This window comes from Stenella coeruleoalba (genome assembly GCF_951394435.1).
Source record: "Stenella coeruleoalba genome assembly, chromosome: 9".
Lineage (NCBI taxonomy): Eukaryota > Metazoa > Chordata > Mammalia > Artiodactyla > Delphinidae > Stenella > Stenella coeruleoalba.
The window spans coordinates 101,599,213-101,624,175 of record NC_137155.1 but is presented as its reverse complement, the minus strand read 5'-3'; the positions used below and the strand labels follow the sequence as shown (position 1 = coordinate 101,624,175).

At 47.6% G+C, this 24,963-nt stretch overlaps 1 protein-coding gene across 2 annotated transcripts in view; it reads right to left on the bottom strand.

Moving 5' to 3' along the window:
* Window positions 1–24,963, bottom strand: part of DPP6 (dipeptidyl peptidase like 6) — a 767,208-nt gene that overhangs the window by 544,809 nt on the left and 197,436 nt on the right. The gene's annotated exons all lie outside the window — the stretch shown is intronic.

Below are 24,963 nucleotides of genomic sequence, written 5' to 3'. Positions count from 1 at the left end.
GCAGTGGCGTGGATCCCTGTGTTTGTGGCTTGATCCCAGGGTGTCTGGAACATAGGTTATCACCAGTGTGGGCTGGAGGGAGTGTGCCAGGCCACACAAGCCCTCAGGGGAGTCGTTGCCCAGTTACGGGTTTCTAAGGAGGGAAAGCTGGGGTCACTGCGGTGTGAGGTCCCCAAGCGAACCTGACATCGAGGCCCCAGCAGCAAAGACTCAGAAAGGGGACCTGGACAGTGAGGTGAGCAGCTACCCTCCCCTCGCACACCTGGACCACAGCAGCCCCGGGGGTGGACCTCGGTGACGGGTGAGACCAGCAGCCCTTGTGGCAAAATGGTTCATCGCTGAGCATCTCAGAACTGGTCTGTCCTCCAGAGTTGCCTCTTAAATCAAAACCCCTGGGGTGGGTCAAATCTTAAACCACCACCTGTTAACATCTCCAAAAGCATCCACCGCTAACTTGTGGGGGCCATGAACGCCACCCGGGACCGATATCCAAGGACAGGGACACCAACGGGGGGCAGAGAGGAGCAAAAGGAGCCAGGACCTGCCTCCTCTTCACGGTTTCCAGAGCCCTGGGTCTAACCCACTCGGTGGTACCCCAGGGTGCTCAGCTGTGTCTGGTGGGGACTGACATGAAACCCTTCGGGCACTTCTATTTTATTTCTCAATAACGACCTTAAAAGTTATTTTACATCTAAAGTGAATATGGATGTAATGCAAAGTTCACGCACATTTGTAAGATTATACCTGATACTTCAACGAAGTCTCCTGCTGGCATCAGATCACCTGGGCACTTGCCCTACCAGCCCCTCCCCCACCCACCCCCACCCCTCCTTCAGCTACTCTCCCTTCAAGAGCCACTGGGTGGTGCAGCTCGCAAATGGCTGGTGGATGGACAGGACAGGTGGTACCACTCGGAACCTTTCCATGGGCTTTTCTGGCACCAGGTGTCCGGAGGCCAACTTTTCTGCCTACTTGACCTTGACTGCTTTTCAAAGAGAAAGGGCAGCACTTCTTAATAAGCCACAGACAACACAGATGAACTTGAAGGACCTTCTGCTGAGTGACGTGTGCCAGGGACAGCAGGACAAATACTGCCTGATTCCACTTATACAGAGGAATCTAAAATCGTCAGACTTATAGAAGCAGAGAGTAGAATGGTTCTGCCAGGGGCTGGGGGGCGAGGGAAGCAGGGAGGGGCTATTCAACGTGGATAAACTTTCCATTCTGCCAGATGGCAAAGTTCTAGAGCTGCTGTAAACATCACACCTCTAGTGAACAATGCTGCATTGTACACTTAAAAACCTGTTACCTGAAATAAGTCACAGAAAAACAAATACCGTATCATTTCAGTCAAGTGCAGAGGAGAGCAAACAATCAAAAATAAATCAACAAAACAAAAACAAAAACATAGATGCCAGAACAGAGTAGTGGTTACCAGAGGGGAAGGGAGAGGGGCAAAATGGATGGGAGCTAAATTTCTGGTGGTGAGCACACTGCAGGGGACACAGAAGTCGAAATACGTTGTACACATGAAACATGTCGTGTTATACACCCGTGTTACCTGAATAGAAAATAAATCTATTGGGATTAACAGATACACACTACTATATATAAAATAGATAAACGACAAGGACCTACTGTATAACACAGGAGGGATTATAGATCCCTGTATAACACAGGGATCTATACTCAATCTTTTGTAATAACCTATAAGGGAAAAGAATCTGAAAAAAAAATATGTATGTATAATTGAATCACTGCTGTACACTTGAAACTAACACATTGTAAATCAACTATACTCCCACTAAAACAACAACAACGACACAAATAAATCTAAAAAACAATCTGTTAAGAGGGTAGATCCTTAAGAGAGAGAAAGGGCTGCCTTTTGTCCATGTTCTAAAATTAATCAGTATCCCTCTAGAAGGAAAACACCCCGCCCAAGTTTATCCTTTCAGCTGAAGTGTGTCCTGCACCCTTCTCTCCAAGCCTCAGTGAACGTTCAGTTGATAGCATCCCTCCTTAGCAAAGGGAGAAAGTCAACGCTTAGCTACTTCATAATAATGACAGTAACAGTGGCTGCCTGGTACTGCCCTGGGCTATGCACCCAAGCCCAGCATCTCTGTGAGGCGGGCCCTGCGATTCCCCCAGTTTACAAAAGAAAATTGACATTTAGAGAATTTATGAAACCCATGGTTACCCAACAAGTAAGTGCCCAACCTAAACCTGGGCGTGCAGGCCAGGGGCCACCATACCACACTGCCCTGAAACGCGTGCAGAGTAGAATATTGAAAATACTGAGCTCGTCCGTGCCAGGAAGGACGCTGAGCATTTGACACCTATAATCTTAATTGCTCCTTAAAAATCTCTTAGCTACCCGTGGCATTAGCTCGCTAGGGCCGCCACAACAAAGTACCACTAGAAGGCCAAGGTCAAAGTGTTGGCCTCTCTCTCTGGTCTGCAGGTGGCGGTCCCTCTGTGTGTGTGTCTGTCCTGATCTTCTCTTCTCTTCACAAGGACACCAGTCCTATGGGATTAGGGGCCATCCAGTGGTCTCATTTTACCTTAATCACCTTTTAAAAGATCCTGTCTCCAACTACAGTCACGTTCTGAGGTCCTGGGGGTTAGGACTTCAAGTTATAAAGGTGGGGGGGGACACAATTCATCCCCTAACACCTATTGTTACCCCATTTCACTGATGAGGAAACTGAGGCTTGAAGCAATTAAGCAGCTCTTCCAGAGTCACACAGTCAGTAGTAAATGGCAGAGTTACTCAAAACAAGAGTAAGGCTCCCAAACATCGCGGCATCTTCAAAGCGGCAGGCAGCTAAAGTGGTCTCACGAAGGCCTCACTCTGGGCGAGCCCCTCGTGTGGCTCTAGGGAGGATCTGGAGAGCAGTATGGACCTAGCGCTTCCCAGGTGAGTGTTCCCTGTACCAAGGGGGCAGAGAGAAGCCGCGCAAGTGGGGCGTCTTCATTCTGCAGCGGAGCACCTTCCCGGAGCACCGAGAAGGGGCTACCCTGACGCCTGCTTCTCAGCCCCGCCAGCTCTTCACTGCACTTGCTGGACACAGGCAGCTGAGCCTGGCAGAGCGTGGCAGCCTGCCTGCCAAGGAGGCTGCCACCAACTGCTCACCCTGCCGTGTATCCACCTCCCATTCCCGCTGGCCCCACTGCCCGGTGCTACGAGAAACATCTCAGAGCCCGCAGTCGGCCCCCCTGCGTGGACCCAGAGCACAGCAGTCCTGAGCAGGTGCACCTGGACGGAGGCTTGTTCGCGGGAGCGCGATTCAGCCTTCAGCCTTCTCTCCCGCCCAGGTGTGTCCAAGATGGGCGGCTGGCACAGGCTCGGCTAGGTAGGTTTGCTTGTGGATGTGCAAGCCTGGGTCCCGCTGCAGCTCCAGGCCATTTCTCACTCCCCTGATTTCCGTTCACCTTGCCCAGAGTAACCAATCAGCTAAAACAGCTTTGCTTCACGACTCGCTCCATCAGCAGGTCTTTATGAAGCACCTACTATGTGCAGATAGCAAAACGGCCAAGAGACAGACGCGCTGGCGGCCTCGCTGCTGCGAGGCAGGGATGGAAATGTCCTTAGAGTAGATCCCTGAAGATTTAAAATTCTTTTTTAGCATTAACCATCTGCAAGAGAAGCCACTTCTAACTTAAGAGTTCCCTGAAAATAAAAGCGAATATGGGCAGAAAGGTAAGATTCCCTGGAGAGTTCAGCCAGGATCTGAAGAAGCAAACTTAGAAAAACAGCTTATATAGATACATACTGAAAATAACCAAGGGGGAGGAAAAGTGGATACGTTTCCTGAAGACTGGGTTTCTCTAGAGAAACAGAACCAATAGGATGTGTGCGTGCGTGCGTGCGTGCATGCGTGTGTGTGTGTGTGCGTGTGTGTGGAGCGAGAGAGAGATTATTTTAAGGAATTGGCTCATTTGATTGCAGGGGCTGGCAAATCTGACAGCTGCAGGGCAGGGCCACGTCGGCTAGAAGGCTGGAAACCCAGGGAAAAGGCCGTCTGGAGGCAGAATTCCCTCTTCCTCCAAGGAGGTTGGTCTTTTTTCTCTTAAAGCCTTCAACTGATTGGACAAAGCCCACCCATACGGTGGAGGGTACTCTGTTTCACTCAGGAGTCTACTGATTTAAATGTTAATCACATTAAAAAACCCCCAATCCTCCACAGCAACATCTGGTTTGACCAAAAGCTGGGTACCATGGCCTAGCCACACTGACACATAAACTCAACTACGACAGGCTATGCGTGGAAGCGACGGGTAAAGCATCTGACAGGGTGAATATTCTTAATTTACTATTCTTCTCCTCCCCCTTTTTCCCATCTATCTTCCTGGGATGCTTGCTGCAATCTTTATTTATTTATTTTTTTTCGGTACGCGGGCCTCTCACTGTTGGGGCCTCTCCCGTTGCGGAGCACAGGCTCCGGACGCCCAGGCTCAGCGTCCATGGCTCACGGGCCCAGCCGCTCCACGGCATGTGGGATCCTCCCGGACCGGGGCGTGAACCCGTGTCCCCTGCATCGGCAGGCGGACTCTCAACCACTGCTCCACCAGGGAAGCCCTCCCATCACACTTTTTATGTCCCACACTTGTGTGAAGCCTTGTTCCATCACAGCTCCACCGTCCACTTCCCTTCCTGGCTTCCTAGCCCCATTGTGGGTTTCTCCAGGGCAAGGCCAAGGTAAAAGGAAGAGCTGCATATCAGTTAAAGGAATGAGCTTCAACGTCAGAATCATTTCTTATTTGCAAACCCCAGGTCTGCTCACTTGCTGTCTGTGTACAAGCCACTGAGTCCAGGTTTCAGCTGTTTAATGCACACAACAGTGGGCGGCTTATAGAGTATGGTCAGAACTAAATTAGGTCAACTCTGTAAACCAGTGGACACAGAGGAGGGGCTAAATCAGCAGCTCTTCTCATTGCTGGACTGAGGTCACCTTAAGGACATGTCTTCTTCTTTGTATCCTCAGTGCTTAGCACACAGGAAACAACAGAAAAGTGGGTGTGTTAGGGAGAGAACTTTGGGAAAACTTGAGTGTCACCTGCACTGAAATTCAGAGGACAAGAGTGTTTCTTCACATGAGCACCAGGAGAGGTCAGAACCAGATCATTCATTTCAGGCAACTCGTCATCAGCAAAGACATTCAGACAGAACCACAACACAGAGTTCCTGTTTGAGCCTCATGGGGTAGTACGGCCACGGTTCACAGATCACTGAGAGACGGAAACGTGGATGCAGACCGCCCTGAGAGGATGGAACCGCAGGCACAGGAGGAAATGTCAGGTGGAATGGCTGTCAAAGTGACGAGGTTGGAAGAAGAGGCTTCCTGAGAACTTGGGGCTCCATTCTGCCCTACCCCTGTTTCAGCACCCAGCCAGGGCACTTGTCCTCCCCGCACCCCCGACGAGAGCCACATGTCATTGAAACGAAGGGCTCCCCGGCTTAAAACACAGGATCCACCGAGTCCCTCACTACAGATGACCACCTTTCAAGAAGAAAGAATGAAAAGGGAAGAACAATGACCACCGAAGAGAAAACAATGTTTTACATTTTAGAAATCAACGATGAAATACACGAGGAAGATATATTTCCTCTATTCATCAGACAAGCTTTAAAGGTTCTATGTGCCTTATTACGTCTTTTTTAAGAGTCTCTTTTGCTGAAAATTAGAACTAAGCAGAAGTCCTTAAGAATTAGAGCCCAGCCTATCGAATAAGAATAAGATTGTCTGCCATTGAGTATCGACTGGGAGGCAGACTCTCCGCCAGCCCCCAGGAAACAGAAAAGATAACTACTTGTTGGGCAACACAGAAACAACTTCATGAAGACAACTGCCCTCCTAAGAAAATGAAAAACAAGATTTATATTGTGAAATTTATTCTGTCACTTATTGTGTCAACCAGCAATGAAGGAGAGGAAGTAGAATAAAAGAGAAAATATAAGCGGATGTGGCTCTTAGTAAGGGTATTATTTTGTGAAACTTTTGTGAAATGGGGTCACCTGTGAGATATTAGAAAGCCACTGTTCTAAGATCTATAGGAGATCTGTGCCTGTCCATGGGCCCATGATTCCCTTTTATTCCAAGTCTTTCTCTCCCTTTCTGAGAATGCTCTGACCCTGTAGCTTCTCCAGGAAGCCTTCAGAAACTGACACCAGAGCCAGATCCCTAGGCAGCCTCGGGCTCCAACACAAGTAATTTCCCCTTTTCAACACGTCCATTTACAAAACATGCCACTATCCCGAAAGGGTCTGCATGCGATGGAGAAAAAGCACGCCCGAATCAATGAATTATGTCTCTTCCAAAGATGCTCGGATGAATACTGAATAGGAAGATCGCCCTTGTGATGAACATATTACACCAGGAAATTAGCTGAGTTTGAGCCACATCTCATACAGGATGCAAGATTGAAACCTACATGATCGATGATTTCTCAAAGCCCATCCCCAGTAGCATGACAGGCAGCAAAGGGTACAGTGCATGTGGTAAAATTCACAGGGACCAGAAAGGCTCCAATTTGAAAGGATTTTCCTCATTGAGACTTCAGAGTCACAATTATGTTTTTATCCTCTGTGGCTGCTACCATTCATAAACTTATTGATAACAGATACAGTTGACAGAGACGTTAAGACACCCCATATCTCTACATTAACCAAGTATTGAGATCCTGTCAGTGGATCAAGTTAACAGACCTACCCCACCAGAAGCACTAACTTGAAGAAACTTGGGAAAATCGTTTCTAGATTCCGGGCTACCTTCTTCCCTGACTCTTTGCAGCAGCTTTCAGAAACCCACCTCTTCCTTCAGATGAAGCATGGTCTTCTGATGGGTACAGATTTTTGCTATACCTCTAAAAAGGAATGGAGTCAAATATTGCTCACTGATACTGGAGTATTAAGGAAGGAATATGTTTTCCTTCTCTTGAGGGTTTATTATGTTCTAATAGAAAATACCTATATGTCCATCATTAGGTTCATTCTGGATGGAAATCCCCCTCCGAGTATCCCTCTTAGGACGAGACAAGAATACCACGTCATGTAGGACGAGACAAGAATACCATGTCGTGGGTGATAGGACCAGGGCCTGTGGCCTGACCCAAGGACAGCCAATCTATAGCCATATAACACAAGTGAAGAGTCAGGCCAATCTGAGTCTCCTTTTCAGGAACTTGAATTCATGCAAACTCAGAAGCCTTCTTTTCAAGCCCAAGTTGGTTCCAATGTATCATTTGGTGGTAGTGATGAGCAAGTGAAAGGTCCCCGTACAGACTGACGCCTAAGGATGCCCAAGTCTAGTCCTACCCCAATGACCCTCTTGTCCTGGGGGTCAGATGGAATTCACACAGGTTTTCTAGGGAAGGAGTGACTGCAAACTAGTTCAGGTTCCCAAAGCCCAACATTAGTTTTCAACTTGCTGAGAGTTTTGATTCCATTCAAAACAAGAGATTATTATTGGATAACCCTGATTGGTCACTTTTTTTTGTCTCTCTCATTTAATTCCCAGACATTTATTGAGCATCTACTATATACCAGGGCTTACTGGGACACTGGGGAAACACAGATACAGAAAAAGCACAACCCCGGCTTTGAAGGACACTCAGTCTAGTGGGAAGGCAGACAAACAAACTGTATCACGAGATGAATGTGAAGGCAAGTGCGTACAGAGGTGGAGCAATGGACCTGTGGTCCTCAAAGGTTTTGGTAGGATGTCCCACTGGAATGACAGGGGGCCAGGTGGACTAGTGGAGAAGCGACAGAGCAGCGGGACCCATGTGCAAATAAAGGGTGGCAATGCACGAGAAGGTCCTTTGAGGGGCTGTAGGGCATCTAGGGTGCTGGGGTGCAGTGTGGGTGAGGCAGCATGGACTGGGCAAGGCTGGATTATGATGACCCTCTTCATCAAAGGGACAAGCTCCACCCTGCAGACAACTGGAAAAAAATGTAGGCGATAAAATGTCATGAGCACATTTGCCATTTAGAAATGTCTCTTTTCAGCATGTGGAAAATGCACTAGGACAGAGACAGCAGTTTAGGAAGTTTTTGGAGCTGTCCAAGCAAGAAAAAGGAAGTGCCCGGAGTCAAACGGTGCGGATGGATAGAAAGGAAGTTAAAATTGCACGTCAGGGTCGACTTGAAACGGTGCGGATGGATAGAAAGGAAGTTAAAATTGCACATCAGGGTCGACTTGAAACGGTGCGGATGGATAGAAAGGAAGTTAAAATTGCACGTCAGTGTCGACTTGAAAGAACACGTTGGCCAATTAAGAGTTGATCCATGGGACTTCCCTGGTGGTGCAGTGGATAGGGCTACGCGTTCCCAATGCAGGGGGCCCGGGTTCGATCCCTGGTCAGGGAACTAGATCCCACATGCATGCCGCAACTAAGACCTGGCACAAACAGATAAATAAATAAATAAATTAAAAAAAATAGAGTTGATCCATTTTCTTTGGACACATTTAGCTGCAGCAACACAAATAATTCTCTGGAAGGCCCAAAGCAAGGTACTGCCAACGTTAGAAACATCTGTAACTTATTTTCACCTTTTGTTTGTACCACATGGAACTTACGAATAAGCAATTCTGTAATGATGGGGATAAATTGTAATGATCACACCTCACTTATTTTTCCTCCCCACCTGGTCATTCTACCAAGGGTTACATTTTCTCCAACCATTGTATTTCAACCCGAGGATTCCTTGATTCCTTATTTTGATTAATCTGGTCAGTATGGCTCAAGGAACAAAAGCAGCTCAGGATTCAGGACACTTAGACCCAGTGCCTGCCAGGGGATGGACGTTGTGTCCCCCAAAATTCATGTGTTCAAACCTAAGTCCAATGTGCTAGCATCTGGAGGTGGCACTTTTGGGAGGTGACTAGGTCATGAGGGTAGAGTGGGATTAGTGCCCTTTTATAAGAGACCTTGGGGGCCCCTTCCACCACCTGAGAACACACTCAGAAACTGCCACCTATGAACCGGGAAGCTGGCCCCCACCAGACACGGACTATGCCACAGCCTTGATCTTGGACTTCCAGCTTCCAGAACTGTGAGGAAAACATTTCTGTTGTTTATTTGCTACCCAGTCCATGGTATTTTTGTTATAGCAGCCCGAATGGACTAAGTACCCTGCACACTGTACAAAGGTAGGGTCCCAATTCACACTGTGCTCTATGGACACTGGACGGGGGTTGCTGGGCAAAAGTAAATACCTACAAACTCAATGTCAATGATGCTCTCTGGAGTCACGTGAGAACATGGTGCTCCCTGGCGTCCATGCAGGGCCTGCCACCTGCACAGGCTGTATGAGTCTGGGCAGGTCACTGCCACCTCCCAGTTTTGTTCACCCCAGCCTGGGCCCTGTAGTGGCAGCGGCCTCCCAGCCCTGCTTACTGCTATCCTTGTGCCACCACACCTAGTACTTAGCATACAGTAGGTGGTCCCTAAATGTCGGTGGCCCTTGAGGCAATGAGAGGATTGAACCAGCTCAAGGGGGCGCAGTGCCCCTGTCACTGTGAATTAGGTACCGTCAGTGCCCTGCAAGCCACTGGTCCAAAGATGGAACTCACTGGGTTTCCCTGGTGGCACAGCGGTTGGGAGTCTGCCTGCCAATGAAGGGGACACGGGTTCGATCCCTGGTCCTGGAAGATCCCACATGCTGCGGAGCGGCTGAGCCCGTGCGCCTCAACTGCAGAGCCTGCGCTCTACAGCCCATGCTGGGCAGCAAGCGTAGCCACCGCGGTGAGAAGCCCGCGCACTGCAATGGGGAGTGGCCCCCGCTCGCCGCAACTAGAGAGGGCCCGCGCACAGCAACGAAGACCCAATGCAGCCAAAAATAAATAAGTAAAACAAAGATGGAACTCAGAGGGGAAGGACTCTTTGTCATTGGCCTGGTGACCGTTAGCCTGCATTTGCAACGCATCCCACACGGAGAGCTTCATCCTACATCCAGGAGTTGGGAGCCAGCGTCTGGATGATTTATTAAGTCTACGAAATATTCTTCTGCCTCGGTTGATGACAGCGTTTTATTTTTCACCCAGATATTCTATTGTAAGCCATCCCTCCATCACTTCTCTGTCACCAGGCTCTGCTTTCTCTCGTGGTGTATTTTTCTCCATCTTTCATCAGCTTCTGCCCTGAAACGCCTTTTTCTGCCATTCTACAAGCTTCCTTCTTCAAATAGGTCTGCACTCCTGACACATTTTATTCATTGAATTTTACAAGTACAAAGAGAGAGAGAGACAAGGGTCTGTCGGTCTCAGCGTGGCAGAGCCTTGGAACACTACACTAATTTAAAAAATCAATCTTTCCTGATTGGCCCATGATTTTCATGTTCTGCGTATAACTTTTCCTGTCATTTCACTCTATGTGGAACCAGATTTAAGTATCCATTAGAATGCCAACTCCAAAAGGGCAAAAATTTGAAAGCTGCTTTATTCACTAACACAGGCGCTTCAAACAGTAGGTGCTCGATAAATAACTGTTGAAACATTCATTGTTACAGAGGCTTTTTTTTCCTGCCACTTGCAGGGAGCAAAACGTGGAGGGATTCATCATCTGGATGAAATTGCTTTAGACAAATCATGGCTCCCATGGAGAGAACTTATGATATGCCTTTATCTACGACGTCATCATCATTCAAACCGGCCTTAAAAAGTGGGCAAGCCACAAATCGTCTCCCCTCTCAAGAAGAACGGTCGTTGGAGGCGGCAGGTGCACGGGGAGGTGGCAGAGTCCCGGTCTAAGGTCCCTCAGCGAGTCCGCAGCAGAGCGCGGGCCACCCCAGTGCCTCCACTCTGAGTCCTCTGGGCGTGGCTTCGGTCCCTACAAGGGAAACGGGTGGCTGGTGCATCTGGGGGAGGGGTGATGCAGAGTCACTGCGTCACGCTGCCAGGTAGGCATGGCGGCACCCCGACCCCAAGCCCAGCTCACCGGTCCTGCCTTCCCAGGTCTTGTCCTCCGCTTGTGCGCCACCGCTGTTCACACCCCTTCCTCACCTCTGGGCAGGAGGTTCACACAGGACAGCTCACTTGCTGGGTTGCCTCGAGTGAGGACAGCGGATGAAAATCACACCCCTTGATAAGTCTCGGGGAAGCAAAGTCCCGAGGTCAGAGGAAAACTTTCCTGGCTCCAGAGATCACGAGCTCAAGACTGGCGGGGCCGGGGGGGGGGCAGTGTGTGGCCAGGAGGAGGACCAGATCTCGGGTGCACAGTGGCCAGGGCATCCAGGGGAGACCCGTCACGCTCCTCTGGGTGGCAGGGGCTTTGCCCCGTTTTTACCAGACTCATTTTCTGTAGAAGAAAATCTCTGCTATGGTGGTGGCCCAATCCTCTATAACCATTCAGACATCTTCAGGATGGATCCTGCCTGTCACCTTTAATAGCCTCAGTCATTTGGGGACACAACGAGCAGGAACGTCTCTGGACAGCCTTCCTTACAAAAGGCAGGGCTCGACGCACCCCCCCCCCCCCCACCGGCTCACAGCTGATCGCGCTTCTCCTGCTCTGCCAGGCGCTGCTGTTTAATTAAGGAAGGTGGCAAGTGGCAAGAGCCCCTTCTGCTGGCCCTTCGGGGAGTCTGGTTCCAGAAGCGTGGCTGGGCCACCGGTCTGAGTCAGGCAGGCAGATGGACCCGCTGGGAAGCAGACGATACGCCTGGTCCCTCTGCTACTCCCAGCTCCTGTTTACCCCTCAGCTCCCTGTTTATTCTTTTCTGTTGGGGACAGAATTCTTGGAAAATAGATGACAATGGCAGAGAATAGGTCGCCACGAAATTTGTCCAGATGCATTACAACATGGCGTTTACCTAAACCAGTGACATAAACTATTAACTTGGGAGGCTTTTTGCACTAAGTAGGATTTGTCCAAACCTAAGACAACGAACCCAGCCATCAGGAATGAACAATTAGACTGTGGCCTTGGGGAGGCCAGGGAGCGTCAGGAGAGGAGAGCTGCTTCCTTAACACCATAGCTGGACGGTCCCCAAGGCCACAGTGACGCTCCACCAGGAAGGCCCAGACGGCCTGGGGAGAGGGACAGCGCCACGTGAGGGCTGAGCTCGAAGGCCACTTGGCCACTGACTCCAGACATTGGGGAGCCTTGCTTTAAAATTCAGGTCCTGCCAATAATTCCCTCACCTGGAGGAGAATGTGCTTTTCAGAGTCACTTGACGGATGAAGGCCATCTCCTTGCAAGGCCATCAGATGACCCTGCTGCCTACCTAAGGGAACTCTAGTGCATTGTCTGGTCTACCTTTCATAATGGTCCGAAGCGCCTATGACCTGTATGGTCCCAAGGACCCCAAGGCTCAGTCTCTGTCCTGAACGTGCATCCCGGGGGTTAAGCATCACAACCATTTTACTCATGGCCTCTTCGAAGTGCAGAGAGGATGAAATTGCCCCAGCCTGTTGATGAAGCTGGAGGCTGACTGGAGACCTGGATCTGGGGATCACTTCCTCTCTTCCCCATCACTAGACAAAACTGTCTCCCACCTCAGTGCCTCCTCCTGCCATTTCTGTAAAAGGGCTCGTGTCAGTTCCATGGTTTTGGAAAATTGAATCTAATCTCTTCCAACCTACGGCACACAAACTATGAAATATTTAGCACACTGATCAAGAGCAGATATATTTAAAAAACAATATGGAGGAATTAGCTCTATTTTCTTTGAGGTGTATTTCAGTATGACAGGGAAAAACAGATGACAAATGGTTCTTGAGAATGTAAGGATAAACGAGTTTACCGAAGACCCCACATCCTTCTTATCGCCAGTTGATTGGTCAGAGTGAAAAACACGCCAGAGTTTCCTTGCAAAAAGTTAAACTGTTCTCTCTTTAGAGACTTTGCCTTTTTCTATATTCTGCACACATCAGTGCTCTGCGTATGTTTCATACACGCACAGAAAGAATAATCAGTCTTAAAGTGAAACTAAGATCACCTCTGTATTGTGATATCAATGCTTTTTCTCATGAAAAATATAAGAACCTACCATGCTTCTCAAAAATTATAATATTCATTGTGTTGCCATCTCTTCACTTTTTAAAAACATTTCCTCACAAAAAGTTACTATAGCTGTGGGGTTTTTTTTGTTTTTTTTTTGTTTTTTTTTTGCGGTACACGGGCCTCTCACTATTGTGGCCTCTCCCGCTGCGGAGCACAGGCTCCGGACGCGCAGGCTCAGCGGCCATGGCTCACGGGCCCAGCCGCTCCGCGGCATGTGGGATCCTCCCGGACCGGGGCACGAACCCGCGTCCCCTGCATCGGCAGACGGACTCTCAACCACTGTGCCACCACGGAAGCCCCTATAGCTGTGTTTTCAAACACACACACTCACTCCCCGCCCCCCACACACGGCACACGGGCATACCTCGGAGATACTGCGGGTTTATTAGTTCCAGACCACCACAACAAAGTGAATATTGCAATAAAGCAAGTTACATGAAATTCTTGGTTTCCCAGTGCATATGAAAGTTACGTTTACAGTCTACTGTAGTCTATTAAGTGTGCAATAGCATTATGTCTAAATAAACAAGATACATACCTTAATTTTAAAATACTTTATTGCTAATTTTCTGGTGGTGTCTTTAGGATTTTCTACGTATAGTATCATGTCATCTGCCAACAGTGACAGTTTACTTCTTCCTTTACCATTTGGATTACTTTTATTTCTTTTCCTTGTCTGATTGCTGTGGCTAGAACTTCCAATAGTACGTTGAATAAAAGTGGCAGGAGTGGGCATCCTTGTCTTGTTCCTGATCTTAGAGGAAAAGCTTTCAGCTTTTCACCATCGAGTATGATGTTAGCTGTAGGTTTGTCATATGTGGCCTTTATTATGTTGAGGTAGGTTCCCTCTATGCCCACTTTCTGGAGAGTTTTTATCATAAATGGGTGTTGAATTTTGTCAAAAGCTTTCTCTGCATCTATTGAGATGATCATATGGTTTCTAGTCTCCAATTTGTTGATGTGCTATATCACACTGATGGATCTGTGGATACTGAAAAATCCTTGCATCCCACTTGTTCATGGTGTATTATCCTTTTAATGTATTGTTGAATTCAGTTTGCTAATTTTTTTGAGGATTTTTGCATCTGTGCTCATCAGTGATATTGACTTGTAATTTTCTTTTTCTGTGATATCTTTGTCTGGTTTTGGTATCAGGGTGATGCTGGCCTCACAGAATGAGTTTAGAAGTGTTCCTTCCTCTGCAATTTCTTGAAATAGTTTGAGAAGGACAAGTGTTAACTAGTCTCTAAATGTTTGATAGAATTCACCTGTGAAGCCATCTGGTCCTGGACTTTTGTTTGTTGGGAGTTTTAAAATCACTGTTTCAATTTCAGTACTGGTTATTGGTCTGTTCATATTATCTTTTTCTTTCTGTTTCAGTCTTGGGAGATTGTACCTTTCTAAGAATCTGTCCATTTCTTATAGGTTGTCTATTTTATTGGCATATAGTTGTTCATAGTAGTCTCTTACGATCTTCTGTATATATGCGATGCTGGCTGTAACTTCTTTTCCGTTTCTGATTTTATTGATTTGGCTAAACACCATCTGAGCCTTCAGTGAGTTGAAATCTTTTTGCTGGTGGCGGGTTTCAAATATTTTGAGATTTACCAAAACGTGACACAGAAACACTAAGCGAGCAAATGCTTCCGGAAAAACGGTGCCAATAGACTTGCTTGATGCAGGGTTGCTACAAGCCTTCAATTTGTAAAAAAAATGCAATAGCTGTGAAACACGATAAACCGAAGCAAAGTAAAATGAGGTCTGCCTGAGTGTGTGTGTGTATAGATATAGAGATTTATATATAAAATTTGCCAGTTTAACCAGTTTTAAGTCTATAATTCAGTGGCAGTAAGGACATTCACAACGTGGTGCAACCATCACTACTATCTATGTTCAGAAGTTCTTCATCACTGCAAAGGGAAAATCCCTAACCACTAAGCAGTAAGTCCCTTTTCCTCTCCCCAAAGCCCGTGGTAACCTCTAACTACTTTCTCTCTCAATGAATTTGCCTATTCTACATATTTCAGATAAGCAGAATCATAGAATAGCTGTCCTTTCTGCCTGGCCTATTTCACTTAGTATAATTTTTCAAACTTATCCATGCTGTAGGACATATCAGAACTTCACTCTTTTTTGTTTGAGTGACATTCCTTTGTAGGTATAGACTGCATTTTATTTATCCATTCAACTACTGATGGACACTTGAGTTGTTTCCACCTTTGGCTATCGTGAGTAATGCTGCAATGAAAATTGCACACTCATTATCTGCGTACTGCGTACTCAAGTCCCTGTTTTTAATACTTTGGGGTACTTTAGCTGTTTTTAATTTCAGAAGGACAATTAATCGGTTGAAATTTGCACGACTTATCCACTTTTAAAAAAAATGTACTTATTTATTTTTGGCTGCATTGGGTCTTCGTTGCTGCGCGCGGGCTTTCTCTAGTTGCGGCGAGCGGGGACTACTCTTCGTTGTGGTGCGCGGGCTTCTCATTGCGGTGACTTCTCTTGCTGCGGAGCACGGGCTCTAGGCGCGCGGGCTTCAGTAGTTGTGGCTCGCGGGCTCTAGAGAGCAGGCTCAGTAGTTGTGGCGCACGGGCTTAGTTGCTCCGTGGCATGTGGGATCTTCCCGGACCAGGGTTCAAACCTGCGTGCCCTGCATTGGCAGGTGGATTCTTAACCACTGTGCCACCAGGGAAGCCCTATCCACTTCTTATGTCTTGCAAATCATCTCACAGTCTTGGCAGAACCCAGTAAAAGTTACCCCATTGGTCTATAAATCAGCTAAGACCCACCTACAACAGGCACCTCTCAGCCCCATAGACCACAGGCTGACCAGGAAGGGTTCCAGGACTCACTCCCCCATTCTCCAGTGACCATGATCAGGTGTCTTCTTGTGACTCAGCCCGCATTTGTCAAACAGGGCAAATAATACTTTGTGTATCTAATGTGATTGTCATTAGGATCAAATGAGGCAATGTTTGGAAAACCTTTGAAATGCAAAAAGCTCTATGTAGCACAATATGCTATTTTTGAATTCAAAAACAGCTGTTTTCATGCATCTGCAAAGAGGACTGAAATGATTTGAGTCCAGAAGCACCTGTTCCCTTGTCCTCATGGTGTCAGAATCACGAGGCAGCGACAAGCATCCCCAGGAGAGTACAGTATCCAGTTTACCCCGTGTAGACGGTGGGCATCTGATGTCAGCTCATCACGCCCTCATATACCTGGGGTTGCATGGAGTTCACTCTGAGTCCTTCCTGCTTGGTCGTCTGAGCTTCTATCTGGAAAGGTACCAGGATCATCAAGGATGCTCAAGGTCTGTCTGTACAGGCCCACTTCCCAGGCATCCTCTTTGTTCTTGGAATTCCCATAGTACCATGTGCTACATGAGCTTCACAACAAAGACTGTTTATGTTTTCTGTTATTATTATTCCTGTTTGCCTGGAATGGAGAGTGAGCTCCTTGAGTACAGGAGCCATGCCTAGCCCACTGCTGTATATACCCCACGCATGTTGCTTTGCCTTTGTAAGTACTCATCAGGTTCCTGCTGGTGATGATGGTGGTCTCGTTGATGATGACAGTGCCGATGGCTAACCCTTAGTAACAAATACCAAGTTCCCAGCATTCTCACAATTCCTGTGTATTAACTCAGTTATCATTAAAAGAACCCTGTGAAGTAGATTGTTTCTATCTTCCTCTTACAGATGGTAAACCTAGGCAGAGAAAGTTGCTTCAGATCACACAACTGTGTCAAGTCCAGGATTCAAAGGAGGCATCTCTTGCAGATTTCGTGCTTAGAGCATCTACGCTAGTCTTCTCTCAGATGAGTGGTCTAGGGCAATGCGAGAGGGATTCTAGGGTTCAGAAGCTGAGCAGATCATATTAGTGGGGCCAGTGGGGTAGGTGGAAATGAACCGAGTCCCAGGTCAGAGAGGGCTACGGTGAACATCACCGCCTGCTCCCTGATGAGGGAGGGACTGGAGACAGGATGTGGGTACCCTGACCCTTCAGGTACGCACAGGTATTGCCCCTGAGACCAGAGCGAGACATCAGATGTGTTCCGACTCTGGCCTGAGCAGGACGCCCCGGGAAGTTCTGGCTTTCGGGGGCGGGGGACAGGGAGGGTTCCAGAGTCACCACCTCTCATTTGACCTCCTGTTATATATGGACCAATTATGATTGCTTCCAATCCCCTTAGAAACCACTGAATATTTCTCTGCCCAAACACACAATAGAGTTTTTGGTTTGTTTTATTTTGTTTTCTCATGGACGGTCTTCATTTCAATGCCTAGCTACTATAAACAAGCCACTATATGTGAGTTCTTTCCAATAAACATACACCTTGATAAGAACTCCGAGGAAACCGCCCCTAAGAGAAGGCCATTCCACAGCCTTCTGTCATGGGCTTCTCACTCCAGTCCCAGTTTTGAGTCTAAAGCCAGGGCTATGCCCAAGGTCAGGGGCACACTTGTCTCAGCCTGCAGCTTCCTCCTGAGGGATGTGGGGAACAAAGGGAAAGAAAGGCCCAGGAGGAGGAGACAGTGTAAAAATTACGAGGGATGCAAACCAAGACCCGAGGGGGGGCTGCCTCTGCCTCGTTTCCCATGTTGGAAAAAGGCGTTTGTGTGGACCGCTAGGTGTACTGTGTCTGGGAGGATAACCCTCAGAACAGCTTCAGTGAAAGAGCAGTTATTAGACCGGATGACTGAGCAAAGATTACCTGGCAAAGTACCAGCATCAAAGGCAAGCCAGGGATCTGCACCTTCCTGATGGGGCCACAGGCAGAGTGGGAGATGGAAGGACAAGGAAGCCACCTACTTGCTGAGAATATGCCCGGCTCTGTCCCAGCCCCCGCCAAAACTCCTACTACATGGAATTCTCAAGAAGACTCGCTTAGGGGAAGCTGACTCTTCCTTTGACAGTGAAGAAACTGAGACATGAGGTTAAGTCACTGAGATAAAGTCACAGAGACCCACGTCTCAAACCAGTTCGTGACTCCAAACCCCGCACCAGTCTATCTTTGCTGAGCTCAACACCAAGGATTATGGGAAGCTCTTTTTAAGCAGGAAGAAGGTGGTTCGCATTTTTCTCAGGTAGCAGGATGCAGGCCACTGTATCAGAGAGTTCAAATTCCTCAATATGCAGTATGACTCTAAAAAAGGGACCACTGATATGAACGTGTTCTGGTGCTAAAATCCATCTGTGCCGCCAATTGCAAAGCATCGCACGCTGATTCCAGAGATATTATATCCAGACACAAGATGCATTTGAAATACCACTTAGCACGGTATCCTAAGATCTCCTGGGTACACAATGGTGGTAAGTCTTTGGACTTTGTGACACCTCTGATTTCTTTTAAACCTTAGTCCAGCTACGTAGATTTATAATTGGACAATGCTTGTGTTAAACCGTTAATACTATTCGGGTCTATCCCTCAGTTATGATAATGAACATAGAGCTCCAAGCGTGACTCATACGATTCGGAACACAGTTCCCAGGGGAGCCCCAGCAGAGGGAACGTCTGCCACATGCCAAGTCTGGAACCAGGCGCAGCATCTTCAGATGCCGGCGCCTAAAACTGTATAAATCCTGGCATTTAAAACTGTATTCTTGTTACATAATAGTTACGTATCTCCCGCTTACTACCCGTGTGCCTTTAGTCAAGTTCCTTAACTGCCTCAGTTTCCTTACATGTAAAAATGAAGTGGTGCCTGTCCTAACCTCACAGGCTGAATGACATGCTAAGACGTACAAAACGGTTAAAACAGGGCTGGTTTCAGAGTGTGCTACCAACTCAGGCCGGCTCCTATGTCGCGTTATTGGGACAAGGAGGTGTGAGGAAATAGAAAAGTGTCGATTCTGTGATCTCTCTAGGAAGGATTTTTTTTTTTTAACATCTTTATTGGAGTATAATTGCTTTACAATGGTGTGTTAGTTTCTGCTTTATAACAAAGTGAATCAGTTATACATATACGTATGTTTCCATGTCTTCCCTCTTGCGTCTCCCTCCCTCCCACCCTCCCCATCCCACCCCTCCAGGCTGTCACAAATGAGGGTTCTTTATTGAAAGCTAAATCCATCTGAGGACAGTCTAAGAGTCAAACCTAATCAAAGGAGTTGCCAACATGCTCATCAATGAGCAAGACCCCTAAACAGGTACCGTGTACCACCCCCAACGCGATTAAACGTCACGTTCCATTCAGCTCCTTCCCAGGGCTCAATAGCTTTTTCTAGGAGTTTACCTGGACTCAGAAGTCAGACTAATGAGACTCTGCCATCTAAACACAATGATCATCAGTACCACAGTGAGAAGGCTCCAGTTAACACGACACGGGTTTTTTGTTTTTTTTTTTTTTGGTACGCGGGCCTCTCACTGTTGTGGCCTCTCCCGTTGCAGAGCACAGGCTCCGGACGCGCAGGCTCAGCGGCCATGGCTCACGGGCCCAGCCGCTCCGCGGCATGTGGGATCTTCCCGGACCGGGACACGAACCCGCGTCCCCTGCATGAGCAGGCGGACCCTCAACCACTGCGCCACCAGGGAAGCCCGAGACGGGCTTTTAGATCCACACGCACGCATGGCGCGTTACTCTAAACACTGCGGGATTCACGCCTCTGTCTCAGTAAGTGATGCCCTTCGAAGCTGCCACCTCAGAAAGCCACGTTCTCAGCCGCATGATCCCACCACTGACGGCAACCTAGGAATGTCCTGACGAGGGTCAGTTTGGGGACCACAGCTGAAAATCAGTCACAAAATTTCGTAATCATTCTTTAACCCTACAGAAAACATCTAGATTGATCAACCATGGTATTCTCCACACGTGCCTCAACTGATTAGATCTATGCCCCCGCACCCAGACACAGATCACACACACACACACACACACACACGCAACACACATACCACGCATGCACCACAAGCACACACTCATACACCACATATACACACTGCACGCACATACACACACAGGCACGCACATGTCTTTTGAAAATAAGGCAGTAAGTGAATTCTTCGCGGAGGTCGCCTGATCCAACAGCAAATGAAAGCTATTTAGATTTTTTTGGAGTTTAAAAACTGTTTCTCCAAGTATTCTAATTGTTTTAACTTAGCAAGTGGGTAAGTGGCCAAGACATTCCTGTGCTTGTGCTTGGTATGCGCGGGGTCGGGACCCCTCTGCCCCTCCACGTCTGGAGAACAGACTGTCTGCATCTCCCTCACTTAGTGAAACAAAGTCCTCACCTAACTTGGCTACAGGGAGGGTCTGGCACGTTCCCTGAGTCGTCTGAGCCATACCCATCACCTGCACAGGGGGACGGTCAGCCCCCTTCCTCACGGTTATCCAGCAAACATGACAGGAGACTAGTTGGTCTGGGCGGCTGTGTCCCCCAGAACGTCACCTGCCAACAAGGTTGTTCCACGTTGTATGGGAAAAGCAAACGTATCAACAGACTATGACAATTCAGAACAGCTAGACAAGGATAGAGATGAATGCTTTGCTCTTTGCCACCTTTAAAATTTTACTTTTTAAGCCAGAGGAACAAATAGATCTTCCTAAGCTAATCACTCCTTCGGTTTGTCCAGGAACGGGTATTACGTAGTCTGATTTTTTTGCAGCTCAGAAGCATTCTGAGGATTTGCAAGATGGACAAATGCTCTAATGCGAAGAGTTGGTCCTTGTCATTCACAGACTTCTTATTGGCCAAGTCACCTGTTCACTGACATTTATTTGTAACCCCCCAAATCAACCCTCGTGGCACTTTTGTGGTCATTCGCGGACATGCATAGTGGAAACAAATTTGTTGTTGCTTGATGTGCACGTTCCCAGCTGAGGTCCACAAGACATCCCTCTGCCACCTTGTTTCAGCTCATACTGTAAACAAGGGTCCTGCCCATGGTCTACTTACTGCCACGTTTCCCACATCTTTGTGCTATTTGGAGATGATTTCATGGTTTAAAATGGCCCCTAAGCATCACACTGAAGGGCTACCTAGGGCCGCTGAGTGCAAGAACGCTGCGACGCACCTAAGTAGAAAAATGCGTGTGTTACATGAGCTTCACTCAGGCATGGATTACAGTGTGTTGGCCATGGGTTCAACGTGAATGAATAAACAATAGATATGCAATAAGGTGGCCTTTAAACAGAAACACTGTTTCATCTACTGAAACATTTCATTCTTGAAAGGCTTCAGGGTCATGAATATCAGGCAGACCCAAATTGGAATGACCTGGGTGACCCTAGGAAAAATCAGTTAGAAATTCTGAGTCAGTTGCCTCATTTCTCAAATGGGAATAGTAACTGCCCATGGGGTTTTGGTCTGTAGCTCTAAGATAACATCCATTAAGTTTGGGAAAAACCGTGACCAACAATAGGTTATCAATAGGAAGTGTTCATCGTATGCCTCCATGCTGACCCCCATGCCAGGTTAAACACTGACTACCTGGACACCAGCAAGGCCGACAAATCTCAAACATCAGAGCTACAGGAGCAGAGTCTGTATGCCTAAGAGATTTCAAACTGTGCTCTGAATTCAGAGCTATTAGCTGTGGAGAGGGCGGACGGGGGCAGTGAGATAGGGAGGAAGGAGGGTCGTGATCACAGACCGAGTCCTTCACAAGAAGCAGGGAAGCAGCCTCACTGGCTTGATCATTCTTAACAATTTTAACATTTACTATGAAGGAGCAATTAATTTATTTACAGTGGAACAAGTCCCCAGACAAATGGCTCCGGGCAGAAAGGTCCAAATCAATAGGTCTCCCAGAAAACAAATCAGGCGATTTACCCGTGTGAGGACCACAGAAGAACGTGACCTCTGAGATCTCCACGTCTGGAGACACAGCTGCTAGCCTTGGTCGTGAGCACGCACCTGGGGCAGGTGTGCCCAGAGACAATCAGGGGAACCGAAGGCCTGCGGGGAGAGTGGTCAGAGTCTATCTCCATCTTTGACCACAACCCTCGGATGGTCACGTTTGCCAGAAATGTGGCTCAGTGGCCTGGGATGACACTAAAGCACGGTAACAGTGATGGAGATAAAGCGCTGTGTATGACAAAGAAAAAAGGTCAGTCTTAATTTAAAAAAATTTATTCCCAACATTTTGTACTAAAATACAAGAAAAGCAGTGACTTCAGAACTCACTAGGGTTAAAATTATAGCCATGATTTCCCAGAGCCAGGTTTGGAGTCTGATGTACACGTAGGCACTGAGATGCTTTTATGATGAAGGTAAGTGAAAAATCAAGACAGTCTCACAGATTTTGGTAACTAGTGCCTGAGGACAGGAAAAAAAAAAATCTTAGGTTGCACGTCCGCATTTAATTCATTGAAGAATTAGATCTTTTTCTTATGTGTATGGAAGAATCCCAGTTCAGTAAATACTAAAATTTAGGGCCTAACGCTTCTGGGTGCCAAGAGGTCAAAGCTGGCCCTCGACCGCAGGTTGGAGCTGTCGGTCGGCGCGCAGATGGTCAACGGCCGGGTGGATGGACCTACTCTCATAGAGCAGCTGGCCTGCGCACAAGACCGGCTCCAGGTGGAAATGGCTCCTGCATCCCTGCAGTGGGCAACTGGCTGCCCTGCTTGCGTGGGATGATTTTACTGGTGTTGCCCAGACTGGAGAAGAGCGTTCTGTGTGAGGAACCACGGAATCCCGTGGACGTGCCGATCGGAACCTAGGAACCTGGCAAGAAGGTTTCCATTTCACAATGAGGAGCTTTGGATGAAGGAAAGGGACGGGGCCATGACTGCAGGATTCTGCAGTTGAAAAGGTGCTGGGAGATGACAAAGCAGCCTGTACGTTTCCTGCTGAGGACCCTGAGTTCTCAGGGCTTCTGGGCATCAGCGAGGGAGCTAGCGCCTCAGCCACCGTGGCCTCCACCACCACGCGGCACCGCTCACCCTTAACGAGACCTTCTTGTTATCTGTCTTCCTCGCTTCCTGAAAGAAGCAGTGGAGGCAGGGACAGACGTTTATAGAGAAGCACCTAGGGTTGTTCCAGTGCAGTTTCTCTCCTAATTGTTAGTGCTGCTATAACTACGTTTTTCTACTTGTGCCGAATTGACTGTACCATCCAGGCTACATCTCGAGAGAAATCATGCTTAAGAACAAGCCATCTTACTCCCCCAATCTCCCCTACATAAAAAAGCCCAAAGTTTATACTTCACTTTCAAATGGTTGTTTAAAACATGCTGCTTATTAATAAAAGTGGATGGAATCAGATAATCCACAAAAAGGGAACACAATGATTTGTTCTCTTTTCTTTTTGTAATCTTCCATAATGAGGTGCACTGTTCCACAGATCATCAGTCTTATCCACCGATAAGCATGTATTTCGCTCCAGTATAAAGAGCGCGCTGCCCCCCCCCCCCCCCCCGCCTGGTATGGGTAACGGCCACCTGACAAACGTAAAGCTAACGGTCATCGTAGCAGGGAGGGAAGCCCTTGCCTTGCTGCACAGCCTGGACGGCTCACTGGCACAGCTGGCTGTGACACAAGCCGCGTCTCGTCATGAGCTTCTGTTGTCTTTGGGGGCGGGGGCTGGCTCCTCTAGCCCAGATCCTCCACCTAAAGCTCTTCCCCGCACACCTGGGGGCCCCCCACTGTGCCCCGTTCTCTGTTCTGCTTCCTTCACTGTACTGTTGGGCATCACAGCTCATGGCAGAGAGGCTGAGCTGAACAGGGAGGACCCTCCAGGACTGGGAATTTCAAGGTGACTAGACAATGATACAGATCAAAAGATCCTTGGGACAAAGGAAGTGGGAGGGATAAACAGCAGCAAATATTTGTTGTGTCCGCAGATCAGTGGAACTCCTGTGTATTCTAGACAAATGAGGTTAAATATAATTCACAACAGCCAAGACACGGAAGCAACCTCAGTGTCCATTGATGGATGGATAAAGAAGATGTGGTGTATATATATAAACAATGGAATATTACTCAGCCATGAAAAGAACGAAATAATGCCATTTGTAGCAACACGAACGGACCTAGAGATTACCATACTGAGTGAAGTAAGTCAGACAGAGAAAGACAAATACCATATGATATCACTTATATGTGGAAGCTAAAAAAATGATACAAATGAACTTATTTCCAAAATAGAAACAGACTCACAGACATAGAAAACAAATTTGTGGTTACCAGAGGTGAAAGGTGGTGGGGATGAGGGATAAATTATGAGCTTGGGATTGACATATACACACTACTCTATTTAAAATAGATAACCAACAAGGACCTACTGTACAGCACAGGGAACTCTACTCAATACTCTGTAATAACCTATATGGGAAAAAGAACCTGAAAAAGAATAGATATATGTATATGTATAACGAAATCACTTTGCTGTACACCTGAAACGAATATATTGTAAATCAAATATACTCCAATATAAAAAATAAATAAATGAAAAAAAAGAAAAAAGAAAATCACCCCCCCTACCACCACCAAAAAAAAAAAAGAAGTCCTTTGTGAGGAAAAATGGTAAAAGAGCCTTGGTGGGGACAAAATGAAAAGGGTCCGTTTGCTCGATGGTACGTGACTCTGCTTCTGCTCTGGAGAGCCAGGTCTTACAAAGCAGAAGTTCTGGGGCTCCATGAACAGAAACCTCTGCAGACCTGATGGCGGGGGGGGGGGGGTTTCAGGGCTGGGTGTCGGGCCAGCAGAGGCTTGTGATGGGAGTAGCTTGGCTGCAGCATCAGGACCCCGGAGGGACGCCCGCCACCGCCAGCTCCTTGTTCTGTTACCCACGTAGGTCCGGGGCGGTCACTGTCAAGGTCACCTCTCATCCCTCTGCGGCTCTCTCCTGAGCAGTTTAAACACCTATGTATGTTTCCCCTCATTAACACTCCTCATGCCCCGATCCCCCGCACTGCTCACCGACAATGGGGATTTTGAAATGAACATCAGTGCAATTCTAGAGATCCCCAAATTTCTAAACTCCAATTCCAAATAAGAAAAGGGACAT